The 12,751-nt window shown below is 35.3% G+C and overlaps 1 pseudogene; it reads right to left on the bottom strand.

Annotated features, from left to right (window-relative positions):
• Nucleotides 1–3,345: 3,345 nt before the first annotated feature.
• Nucleotides 3,346–3,446, bottom strand: LOC114039155 (annotated as a pseudogene).
• Nucleotides 3,447–12,751: the final 9,305 nt, after the last annotated feature.

Below are 12,751 nucleotides of genomic sequence, written 5' to 3'. Positions count from 1 at the left end.
CAAAAGGAGAAATTTAAACTGGTGCAATGAAAGAGTGGTCTCAACACAAAAAGGAAAATTGCTCCCAATGAAGAACACTGATATTAAGGAAAAAATGTATGGCCTATGATGGGAAATAGGGATCACATGAATGATTTAATCTTAGGATTGAGCTGTTGCACTGGGAGATCACCTTCTCTGAGATAGTGTTGGGCCTCCACAGATAGCATCCTGTCTAAAGAGGATGGATATATGAGCTCCTTGGGTCTGCAAGGACCATGAAAGGAATAAGGGGAGGGACTGAGAGATAATATGTTTATCATAAAGAGATATTAAGGTAGAACATGATCACATGATTTGTGGACACACTTTCTATCCACACTGCTTACTCATTAATTGACACTTCTTAGAGTGAAGCATAACAGAAATAAATAGAATGGGACAAAGCAATAAGAGAGGGACTGATTAGAAAAGGGTTTTCAAATCTGTTATTTTATAAATTTAAACTCCATGTGGAAAACAAAGAACAAATAAATAAAGAATAAAGAAGGGTATAAAGCATAAATTAGACAATAAGATTTCATAAAAGATAGGAAGGAATGATGACTAATTAAAATATTAAGCAAAGATTTTATTATTAAAAATGTAGCAGAAAAAATTAACTAACAAACAAAACACATTGGAGAGGGGGGTACCACTTAACTGAGAGAAGAATGAGTAAAACAGCTTTTTCATCAAGAATACTTAAAAGTCCTCTATTTCACTGAATATCCATTGTTCCTCCTGAAGGATTATACTCAGTTTTGCTGAGTAGGTGATTCTTGGTTGTAATCCTATCTCCTTTGACCTCCTGAATATTATATTCCAAGCTCTCTGATCCTTTAATGTAGAAGCTGCTAAATCTTGTGCTATCCTGTTTGTGTTTCCACAGTACTTGAATTGTTTCTTTCTAGCTGCTTGCAATATTTTCTCCTTGACCTGAGAACTCCAGAATTTGGCTATAATATTCCTAGGAGTTTTCCTTTGGGGATCTCTTTCAGGAGGTGATCAATAGATTCTTTAAATTTCTATTTTGCCCTCTCATTCTAAAATATCAGGGCAGTTTTCCTTGATAACTTCTTGAAAGATGATATCTAGGCTCTTTTTTTTTGATCATGGCTTTCAGATAGTCTAATAATTTTATAATTATCTCTCCCGGATCTATTTTCCAGGTAAGTTGTTTTTCCAATGAGATATTTTACATTGTCTTCTTTTTTTTTCATTTTTTTTTTGGTTTTGTTTTACAATTTCTTGATTTCTCATAAAGTCATTAGCTGCCATTTGCTCCATTTTATTTTATTTTATTTGTGAGGCAATTGGAGTTAAATGACTTGCCCAGAATCACACAGCTAGTGAGTGTTATGTATCTGAGGCTGAATTTGAACTCAGGTCCTCCTGACTCCAGGGCTGGAGCTCTATCCACTACACCACCTAGCTGCCCCCTCCATTCTAATTTTTAAGGAAGTATTCTTTTCAGTGAACTTTCAGATTTTCTTTCCATTTGGTCAATTCTGCTTTTTAAGGCATTCTTCTCCTCATTGGTTTTTGGACCTCTTTTACCATTTGGGTTAGGCTACTTTTTAAGGTGTTATTTTCTTCAGCATTTCTTTGGGTCTCCTTTAGCAAGCTGTTGACTTGTTTTTCATGATTTTCTTGCATCACTCTCATTTCTTTTCCCAGTTTTTCCTCTACTTCTCTTGCTTGCCTCTCAAAATTTTTTGAGCTCTTCCATTGCCTGAGACTGATTCATATTTTTCTTGGAGGCTTTGGATATAGGAGCTTTGACTTTGTTATTTTCTTATGGTTGTATGTTTTGATCTTCTTTGTCACCAAAGTAAGATTCTATGGTCTGACATTTTTGCATTTCTTGCTCATGTTCCCAGTCAATTACTTGAGTTATAAACTCTTTGTTAAGGTAGGACTGTTCTTCCAGTGTGGAGAATGTGCTGTCCCAAGCTTCAGGGGTTTTGTGCAGCCATTTTCAGAGATACTTCTAGGGACCTGTATATTTCTTCCAAAATGGTATGATCAAGGGTGAGTTGTTACTCCTTTCCTAGTCTGTGGTCTGATCTATGAGTGACTACAAGCAATCTTTTCTGCCTTCAAACTGTGAAGAGTATTCCCTCTCTGCTCCCACCACAAGCTACATACACCAGCACTCATCCTTGCCCCCGGACTGCCACCTAGGACTGTGACTCAGATCCAAGCACAGGCAAAGCAAGAGAGTACTGTTTCAGCAACAACAAAGAGATCCCAGTAATTCCCCTCTGATCAGCCACATGATCTCCCCTCCATCTGTGGGTGGAGAGATCCTGAAGCAACTGCAGTTGTGGGGCTGTGCTGCGACTGGGGCCAGTACTGAACTCCTCTCACTGTGGTCTGATAGACCTTTCATACTGATCTTCTATGTTGTCTTTGGTATTTGTGAGTTGAGAAATCTGGAAACTGCCACTGCTCCCCTTGATTCAGTCTCCTCAGGCCTGCTCCAGGTTCACTGAGGCCTGGTCTTTGCCAGTGTGACCCACGCTTAACTGTGCTCCTCACCTAGCTCAGTGCAATAGACTTTTCCAATCGACCATCCAGGTTGTCTTGGGCTGGAAATTTGTTTCACTGTTTTTTTGTGGGTTCTGCTGCTCTAGAATTTGTTTAGAACCATTTTTACAAGTATTTGGAGAGATTTGGGGAAGAGCTCAAGCAAGTCACTGCTTTTACTCTACCATCTTGGCTCCACCCCCTCTGAGCTTGAAAAAAATTAATTAAAAAAAAAAAGAAAGATAAATTATTTAATTAAGCCCCAAAGTTAGGATGTTGATAATTTGAAGTGATAGGTGAGTGGGGAAAGAGAATCTATGGGAATGGGGTTACATTAAAGTAGTTTAAGGAAAACTAATCCTAGAGAGGGAAGAGAAAGAATTGAAAGGATTAAATTAAAATAGGAAGTTTTGTTTAATCTGAAAACAATTATAGACATATGAGGGAAAACATAAGTCTAACTTTTTCAACTTTAAATGTGAATGGACTAAACAATCCTAAGAAATGTCAATTGCAAAATGAATAATAAAACCAATCCCCACAATCTGATCCTTATAAGAAATATATATAAAAAGCAAAGATATTCATACATTCTATTTAAGTTTTAGTAATAAAAAATATTTAGTAAAAAAAAGAAATTTATACATTAAGAATTGGAAGTAGGAACAAAATTTTATCTTTATTAGGTAAATCTATAAAAGTAGGAATTGCAAGCGTATGATCTCGAAAAAATTGGAAATCAAAATCCATAATATCAAGAGGGATGAACAAGTAACTTCCATTATGAATTTTTCTTTAAATTTGAAATGCTTCAAAAGTTTGCATGTTTCCTTGTCCAGGGGCCATCTAAATTTTCTCTTCATTGTTGCAAGGTTACTATATGTGCTAGATGACACTCTATTATGCTTACAGAACTATAGACAATAAATCAGGTTGTGCAAACTACATGTCCCCTCAAGGCTCTGCATTGGGTCTTTTCACTTGCTGTCCTTCATGCCTAATATGCTCTCTGGCTTCACTTCTTCCATACTAGCTTCCCTGAATTCCTTTAAGAACAGATTAAATCCCACTTTTTGGTAAAAGTCCTTTCCACTACTAGAACCTTTCCTTTTGTACTGTATCCCACTTAAGCTTTATATATCTTGAATGGACATGATTATTTGTTTTTTCCCACTTTGGAATGTAAACTCCTTGATGGCAGGGACTATATATGTACATTTTTGGTTTTCCAACACTTAGTACAATAACTGGCACATAATGAGCTCGTAATAAATGCTTATAGACTAATCAAACCAATAGCAATATTAATCATTTTGAACCACTGGTATAACATCTGAATTCAATAATAAAAAACTAGATCAATCATTGAAAGACACAGGTACAGGGGTGTGCTGGAGTTAGTCAAACTATCTCAGAAAAACTGATGGCTAACTTTTTGGTGTGAGCATTTACACCTCAGAAACTATCAAATGTACAAATCAGGGCTTAATTTATTGTTTTATTGAGTGTCTAGCCATAAAAAAGTGATGAAGAAAATGTTATTAATGTAGATTAAGCTTGTGTATGTGTGTGTAAGACAAAAAGTGTCTATCTAAAATCAAATCAGGCAATATATTCAATGAAAGAAAATTAGAAAATTTTGCAACAAAAATAGGAGTAAAACAATGATATCCCCCTTTCCTTCTGTTATTTGAACTTTTTTTTATAGAAATGCTAGCAATAACAACACACTAATTGAAAAAAAGTAAAGGCATAAAAATAGGAAAAGAGAAGAGAAAATTATCACAATTTACAAACCACATCATCATTTACTAGGAATAATGATAATATAATAATAATATCCCTTATATAGCTTTACAGCTTATAAATGTCATATTTGTTATCTCATTTTATCCTCATAAAAATGCTAAGGTAGGTACTATTATTATTCTCATTTTACAAATGTGAAAAAGGTTTAGTGACTTGTCCAGGGTCACACAATTAATACTTGTCTTTGGTAAGATTCAAACTAAGATTTTCCTGAAACCAAGCTCCTCACTCTATGCACTGTACTAACCGAGGTTTCTCTTAAAAAAAATTCTAGGGGGCAGCTAGGAGGTGCAGTGGATACAGCCCTGACCCTGAAGTCAGGAAGACCTGAGTTCAAATCTAGCCTCAGACCAAACACTTGACATTTACTAGTTGTGTGACCCTGGGGAAGTCACTTAACCCCAATTGCCTAAAACAAGCAAACAAATAAACAAAAAAAAAATCTAAAGAATTAGCAAAGAAACTAATTTAAAAAGTAATAGATCTGCTCAAATGTAAACCTACAAAATGAACCCATAATAGTGCAAACAATTTCCATATATCAGTAACAAAATCCAGGAAGCTGTAAAGGAAAGGGAAGATCCATTCAAAATTACTACAAAATGCATAAAATGCCTGGGAGTGAATCTACCAAGACATGCTGAACAATGTTATAGATACAGTTATTCATTAAAATTGGGGGTCTGGGGCTATTTTAGAAACTGGAGAGATCTTGAGTACTCATGTTTAGGCCATGCCAATATAACAAAAATGATAATATGAGCAAAATTAATGTACAGATTTTCTAAAAGAACAATAAAACTACCAAAGGGATATTTTATAGAATCATATAAAACAATTTTAAAAACTCACTTAGAGGAACAAAAATTTTTCAAAGAAAAAATCAGAAAAGAGAGGAATAAAGAATAGCATTTCTATAACAGCTCTTTTTTTTTTCTTCTCTCTGTCTCTGTCACAAATTAAGCACATGGTGATAATCTTACTTAAATGCTTAGATAGATCAGTGATCTTTGAATAGCGAATAAGCTCTACACATCCTGTCCTTATTTTCTGGGTCTGTCCCTAGTTCTTTTGTGTACATGTGTCTGTTTCTCTGTATGTATGCATTTATGTATGTATGTATTTATGCATGCATGTATGTATGTATCAAGACATCCTCTATTTCTTTTAATATGTCAGGGAAATTAAGGCATTGTGGCACAGCCAGAGCACAGTCTGAAAGATCTGAGTTCAAATCTTGTTGCTAAAACAAACTGGCTGTGTGAACATAGATGTCACTTAACATCTCTGAGAACCAGGAAGCTTCCTAAGATTCATCTACTAAGTTAGAAATCATTCTCCATATGTATCAGGAGAGGGGATTCCCTCACAGACAAATTCACAGGTGGTCCTTGACATATTGATTAATGTAGCACTTAGACTTGTCCATCTGTTCTCTCTTCATTCTAAATACATGATTATCCCATCTACTTTTACAGTCATTCATGCTCTTGATAATGACTTTTTTTCACAACTTCTTGCCTTAAAATAACTGCCAACAATATGAAACAATATATATGTATGTAGGTGGTAAATGTGGTATATGTGTTTGTAACACATACACACAAATATGCACATATCTACATAAGTTCAATTCATTTGTTTTCAGTTCTGCTCAATTCTTCATGACCCCATTTGGGGTTTTCTTGACAAAGATATTAGAATAGTTTGATGAACTGAGTCAAATGGGGTCAAATGACTTGCCCAAGGTCACACAGCTAGTAAGCATCTGAAGTCAGATTTGAACCCGGGAAGATGGATCTTCCTGCTTCTGTACCACTTACTTGTCATATAGATATAGGTATAGATATACATGTATATGCATACACATATACAAATGTATGCATACATACATTAATGGATCAAAACAAAACTATCTAGCTTTCCAACCATCTGTCACATTCTTGGTAAACTATTTTTTCTACATTATTCCATTATGGATAGTTAGACTCATTATACCATTATATGATCACTAATCTAGGTATATTCAAGTACTCACTAAATGTCCTTTATATACATTAGGGTCAATGTGGTACAGAGGACTGACAATTAGCCTCAAAGCTAGAAAGACAAGTTCAAACCCTTTCTCTGACATATATTAAATGTATGATTCTAGGCAAGTAACAACTCTTCATTGTTTTAGGTATCTCTCTATGTTGAAATGGGCAGCTAGATGATGCAGTGGGTAAAATGCCAGGATTGGAGTCAGGAAGACTCCTCTGTATGAGTTCAAATCTGGCCTCAGACACTTACTATGTGACCCTGGACAAGTCACTTAACTTTATTTCCTTCAGTTTCCTCATTTATAAAATGAGCTAGAGAAAGAAATGACAAACCCTCCAGTATCTTTGCCAAGAAAATCCCAAAAGAGCTCATGAAGAATCAACAAGACTGAAATGATTAAACAACAACTGGGTAGAAAAGAAGGTGCTGATTTGCAGTAGTAGAGGGGGATTCCTAATCTCTGTGTGTCTCTCTCAACAAATGTAATAAAAGTCTAGTCCCTCTATACATACTGTGACCTTAGACAATATTTAACCTCTTATGACCCAAACCCCAGGACTTCCCTGCAACCAAAAGGTTGCTGATATGCACTGAGAGAGGAAATTTCTACAAGTTGGATTCTCCATGCCAGTTGAATGAACTCGAGACTCCAAACAATAACATACACCAGGCCTGATGCTAGATTTTTAAGATAAAATAGTGAAATGATATTTAGTCCCTTGCTGGAAGAAATATAATCCAATAGGGGAAGCATATTTATGTTCTGTTGAAAGAAGCTACAAGAGAAATACATTTTCCCTGAGCTATTGTTTTGGACAGCCAGGCATCTTTTTCTTGACACCTCAGAATGAAAAATCTAGGAGGATGAGGGTCAGAATAGCTGCTTATAGTAATTTTCTTCATGAGAAGTCAGCTGGTATGAATCTCCTTAGAAGCAACGTCCTACAGCTCTTAATTAGAATGGTAGCATTAAAATTGTTGACTCCTCAAGAGATGGCTGGGATTTCTCAGCATAGCAAAGTAGTAGTAGGGAAAGGGGAAGGAAGGAGTGAAGAGACTGAAACCATATTTAATTTATTCTAGGAACTGAACTAAGAAAAAGGAGGAAGGAGATAAGAGAGAAGTTTCAATTCCTCTTAATCATCTTTCCTTCTCTAATCTCTACCTGAATATGTACTTAGCCCCTTACTAGGTTCAAAAAAGCATAGAATAATAGAATAAAAATTGGAAGGGACTTCAGAGGTCATCATCTATATCATCCTATCCTCAAAGCAGGAATATAATCAAAAGGAGGTTTTCCAGGCACCACTTAAGTGAAATTCAGTGGTTCATCATATGACTCCATTGAAAGGGAAGTTCATATAGTGTATTACAAGATAGCTTGATTTAAATACATTTGATTGTGATACAAATTTGTTGTTTCATTTTCTAACTTTGACAATAAAATCAACTATACTTCACAGCTTGGTTTAAGGAAATCAAAGAACTGAGTAAATTATAAAAAAAATTAATATAACAAAACCACCAAACTAAATGATGATGATGAAGAAAGGTCACCAAAACACCCCCTCCCTGCCTCCCCCCACCCTCTTTTATCTACAGTACAAACTCTTTCTTTCAGTAAAATGAGGATGTATTTTAAAACCAATAGTAAAAGATGATTGGAGACTGGGAAAGGATTCGAAAGAACTCTTCAAATTCATGGGGCAGCTAGGTGGCCAATAGATAAGAGTGCTGTCTCTGGAGTCAGGACCTGAGTCCAAATTCAGCCTCCTACACTTACTAGCTATGTGACTCTGGGCAAGTAGCTTAACTCTGTTTGCCTTAATTTCCTCATCTGTAAAATGAGCTAGAGAAGGAAATGGCAAACCACTCCAGTATCCTAGCCAAGAAAACCTCATATGCAGTCATGAAGAGTCAGACAAGACTGAAAAAAGTCTGAACAACTATATATTCATGAGCTAAAACTTAAAACATCTGAGCTGATTTGCATAAAATGAATGGCATTTCAAAATATATACATCTGTTCCCATTTTTTAAGTATTAGATACATGTCTATAAGGGAAGGCAGGTTCTAGAGAACATTAAATATATTCCCTTAAAACTTACTGCTAATTTATGGAACTTCCCTCATTCAGAATCCTGAACTTCGCTCACAGATTGGGCTGACCTTTGTGCTCATTCTGGAAATGAGCAAAGAGTGAATAACATGGGAATGACCGATTGTTGCAACTATCTCTTTACAGATTTAAGGTAAACACTCTGTCTCTCTTTTCTGTACTCCTTTAGTCATTATAATAGAATAAAATTAACCAAGGCTAGGTTGTATTTTATTGAAGAAACTGTGATTTAAAAATCTCCAAAGCACAGAAATATTCCATTTCCTACCTAATTTCTTCCCAGATATCTGATAATATTATTTTGAATAATAATATAATTATAGAATACACTCATCATGGATTATTTTTCATCAGGTCTGATTGCCCAGTTTATTAATCCTATTCCTGTTTTGCTTCTGAGCAAAATATAAATGCCTTAGTAATTTTTACTATTTCAAGGCCATTACACATTAAAGGATGCAATCATAAGAATTATTTTGCTTTACTTCAGAGCAAAATAAACACATAAGCCTATATTTTACCCTGGAAAAAGGCCTGTTTCTAGACTTAAGATGAAAAACCAACATTTTATTACATCACGATATATACCTATGTGTATACAAATTTGTATGTATATTTGTATACATATAAACATTTGTATATATCTATGTGTATGCATGTATATATATATAGACATACACATACAAATATTTTCTTTCCTCCTTCCTTCCTTCCTTCCTTCCTTCTTTCCTACCTTCCTTTTTTCCTCCCCTCTTTCTTGCTTTCTTTTGTGCTTCTTCCACAATATAGGAGATTTAGGTCAGAAAGGCACAGTGACTTACCAGTTAAGTGGTGGGATTTCCCTTCATCTTAATAATGATAGAGGACTACCTGGTGGAATATTCCATATGGTGTCAGATGTAGTCACTTTATTGTTTGTTTTTGGCTTAACTTTTGTTATTGTTGTTATTATTGTCATTATTATAAGGATGGGTTTAATAAATCAGAAGCAAAAGGCATCAATATAACTTAACAAAATAAATTTATTTTTTGTTTCACTTTTTTTGGATTGATGCCTTTTGGGTTTTTTTTTATCACATTTACTTCTGAATATATTCCTCTCCTCTCCTGCTTCTCTACTGGGTAAACTTTCCTTTGAAATAAAGAAAAAAGAAAAACTCAGCAATACAATGTCTGACAGCATATATGATATTCTATACCCATGGTCCCCTAGGTCTGCAAAGAAGGGAGAGAGGAACATTTTCTCAACCCTTTTTCTATGGTCAAGGATTATCATTATAATTGTATAGCATTAAATCCTTAAATACAAATTTTAATGTTAAATTTGAGGTCAGAAAATATATGACATTCTTAATGTTGTAGTGGCTACTTTATGCCCTAAAACCTTCCTCTAATTATGGGAGCAAAGGATGAGAGAGGGAGGGATCCTCAGGGGAAAGGGATAGAAGCCCATTCAGATTAAGTTGTTATGTAAAGGATATTTTTGAACTAAAGAATGCTGAGGTGAATTTACTCAGTTGCTAATTGCCTCTTAGTGAGCTCATGAGGTAGGCGAGGTAGGGAGGGGAGGGGAAAGTTGTTTTATGTGTGCTTCTCAATCCATCCATGGGGGCCTGTCCCACACTTCACCCTTATAGGGAATGCAATTCTGAAGTGATTTCTCTTTCCTTGTCCTATTCATAGTTGCATTTCTAAACATGGTAACCATCAGTTTAATGTCAATGTGTCCAGTATCTTCACCCTCAGAATAAAGATAATAGTGCTGACCACCTATGATGCTTTGAAAATATTACAAGGACTGTTCAAGTAGGGGGTATTACCCCTTTGATGACTAATCATATAACAGTGGTAGGGGTCCCAGTCCTGGAAGCTGGGGTCCTATCTGAGGATTGGCTGTCCTCATTGTCCCTCAGTATAGCAATCTTCCCAGATGACTTCTTTTCCCATTTTAACATCAGGCGGTTGAAACAGGCTTATGCCAGTTCTTCTGTTCTGATGGCTGAGCTGAAAGGACAGGAAATCATTACAGTGAAAATATTTCTAGCAAAGGTCACTTTAATAGAAAATTACATCAATCACCTTGAAGAAGAAAAAAAAGTACATTTCAATTGATGTCATTTGTCCATGGGATCGCATCAGCTTCACTTTCTAACCTGAGTTTCTCAAAAGTTAGTCTAACTCTTCATGAAAGCACATTAAAAATTAACTCTGCCATCAGCAGTGATTTGAATCTTTGGAGAGGCAGGAAGGAGATACTTATTAGCTAATTCCTGTCAAAAGCTAAATGGTTACCCATTAAGTGGGGTGATAGTGCATTTTTTTGTTTCTTTGTGTGCATATCATCCCGGACATCTCTCTGAATAAGAGAGATAAGTGCTTACTTTTAAGCATGTTTTCCTTCCACTAGTTTTTGTGAGATAGTTTGAGACATGTTGATGAAGAGAACATTTCTTCCTTTAATACAAATCTTGTGAGATAAAATGACCCAACAGAACCAGCAACATAGAATGGAAAGGACTAATCCATACCTGTACAAGAACAGCCTCTGTACTATAGTGCAAAAATGGTCATTCAGTCTTTTACTTGACTATCTCCACAGAAGAGGGCCCTTCACCTTTTGACAGAGCCTATAATGATCAGCTCAAGCATCACTATGTCAGAACTTTACTGATGTTCCAAGCTGCTTATACTGTCCCCTAATTATCTTGTATTTATTTGTTTGTATTTGATACATATCTTGCATACAAAAAATATGTACCTGTTGCTTCCTTTAATGTATGCTTCCTAAAATCTGGGACTGTTTTTTTTTGCTTTTCTGTCTCCAATGCCAACTCAGCACCTGATGCTCTTAGCCACTTAATAAATACTTGTTTATTACTTGATTCCACTTTTGGATAGCTTTATGTTGTTTTGCTTTGTTTTGTTTTCCTGACATCAATCTGTATTTGCATTATTTCTAGTTTTGCCCTTTAGGGAAAATAGAATAAATCTAATCCATATCTCTGAGAACAATCCTTTAAACACTTGAAGAAAGTTATTTTCTCCCTTTGTCTTCTTTCTTCTCCATGCTAAGCATCCCAAATTCCTTCAACAGATCTTTACATAGACTGAATTTGAAGCCTTTCACCATCTTTATGCACCAGTCTAATCTAATTTAACAAGCACCTACTATAGGCATGGCACTCTTGATCCTGCTAGGCCACAGAGACAAAACAAAACAAAGAAAATAACAACAAAAATCATCCAGGCCTTAAAGTAGTTAACATTCTGTATTACAATATTAGAACAGGTTTTTAAAAGGGTGCTGGACTAAATTGGAGGTTTCTTCATCATTTATGAATGGAAGTGGGCTTTTTTCCATAAATTATAAAAGACAATTTGTATTTACTGATTTTTTTTTAAATTTAGGCTCTTTAATGCTGATGATCATATATGATTCAAGAGCAAAGATCATATCTCCTTTAACCATGTATCTGTCTCAGGGATTAGCACAATGCTTTGCTCGTAGTAGTCACTAATTAAAAATTTATCAACTATCTTTGACAGACTGTACTACACTGGTACTAGAAAATACTCTACCATCTCATGTCTTTGCTTAGTGGTATGGTAGAATTAACACAAAATTGAAAAAGAATTGGAAATATAGAAGAGGAATAATGTGTCTACTCTATCATGTCTTTCTACATATGTCCATGAATCACTTAACCTAAAGTTGGCAGCCAAAAGTAAAAGTAAAATCATGAGAGGCTGAGAGTTGGGATGTTTGAGACTATTTATGAAATGTGTTCTAACAATTACTTGGAATTTTGATTATATTTTGTAACATTTGTGAACCATGGGCAGTATTTTAACAACTTAACATTGGAAGGATGAAGAGTATGCCTGATGAGTATGCCCATAGGTGGAGGAGATCAGCCAATGACAGGAGAAAAGACTTTGAATTTGCCTTATATGCATGGGAAGGAATAACAGAACCAAGAAATAAAAAGACAAGTTCTGCACAAGCTGCTTAAAACCTGGGAGAAGGAAAGTTAGTATGAAATACTCAACTAAAAAAAATATGAATAAAAATTGTGTGTCACAAAATGTCACCCTTTCTTTTTCAGTTCTTAGGGAGGGAGCAATATTTCTTATGATCTAGATCTTTGGATTTGAACAAAGAAAGATCTGGGCCTTCCCAAGGTAAGTGATATACAGACAAACAGGTAGAGAGATGATATAGAGAGATG

Source organism: Vombatus ursinus, unplaced genomic scaffold (assembly GCF_900497805.2).
Source record: "Vombatus ursinus unplaced genomic scaffold, bare-nosed wombat genome assembly UNPS02011613.1, whole genome shotgun sequence".
In the NCBI taxonomy this organism is placed as follows: domain Eukaryota; kingdom Metazoa; phylum Chordata; class Mammalia; order Diprotodontia; family Vombatidae; genus Vombatus; species Vombatus ursinus.
Note: the sequence above shows the minus strand (reverse complement) of the source record. Positions and strands in the feature narration are given on the sequence as shown.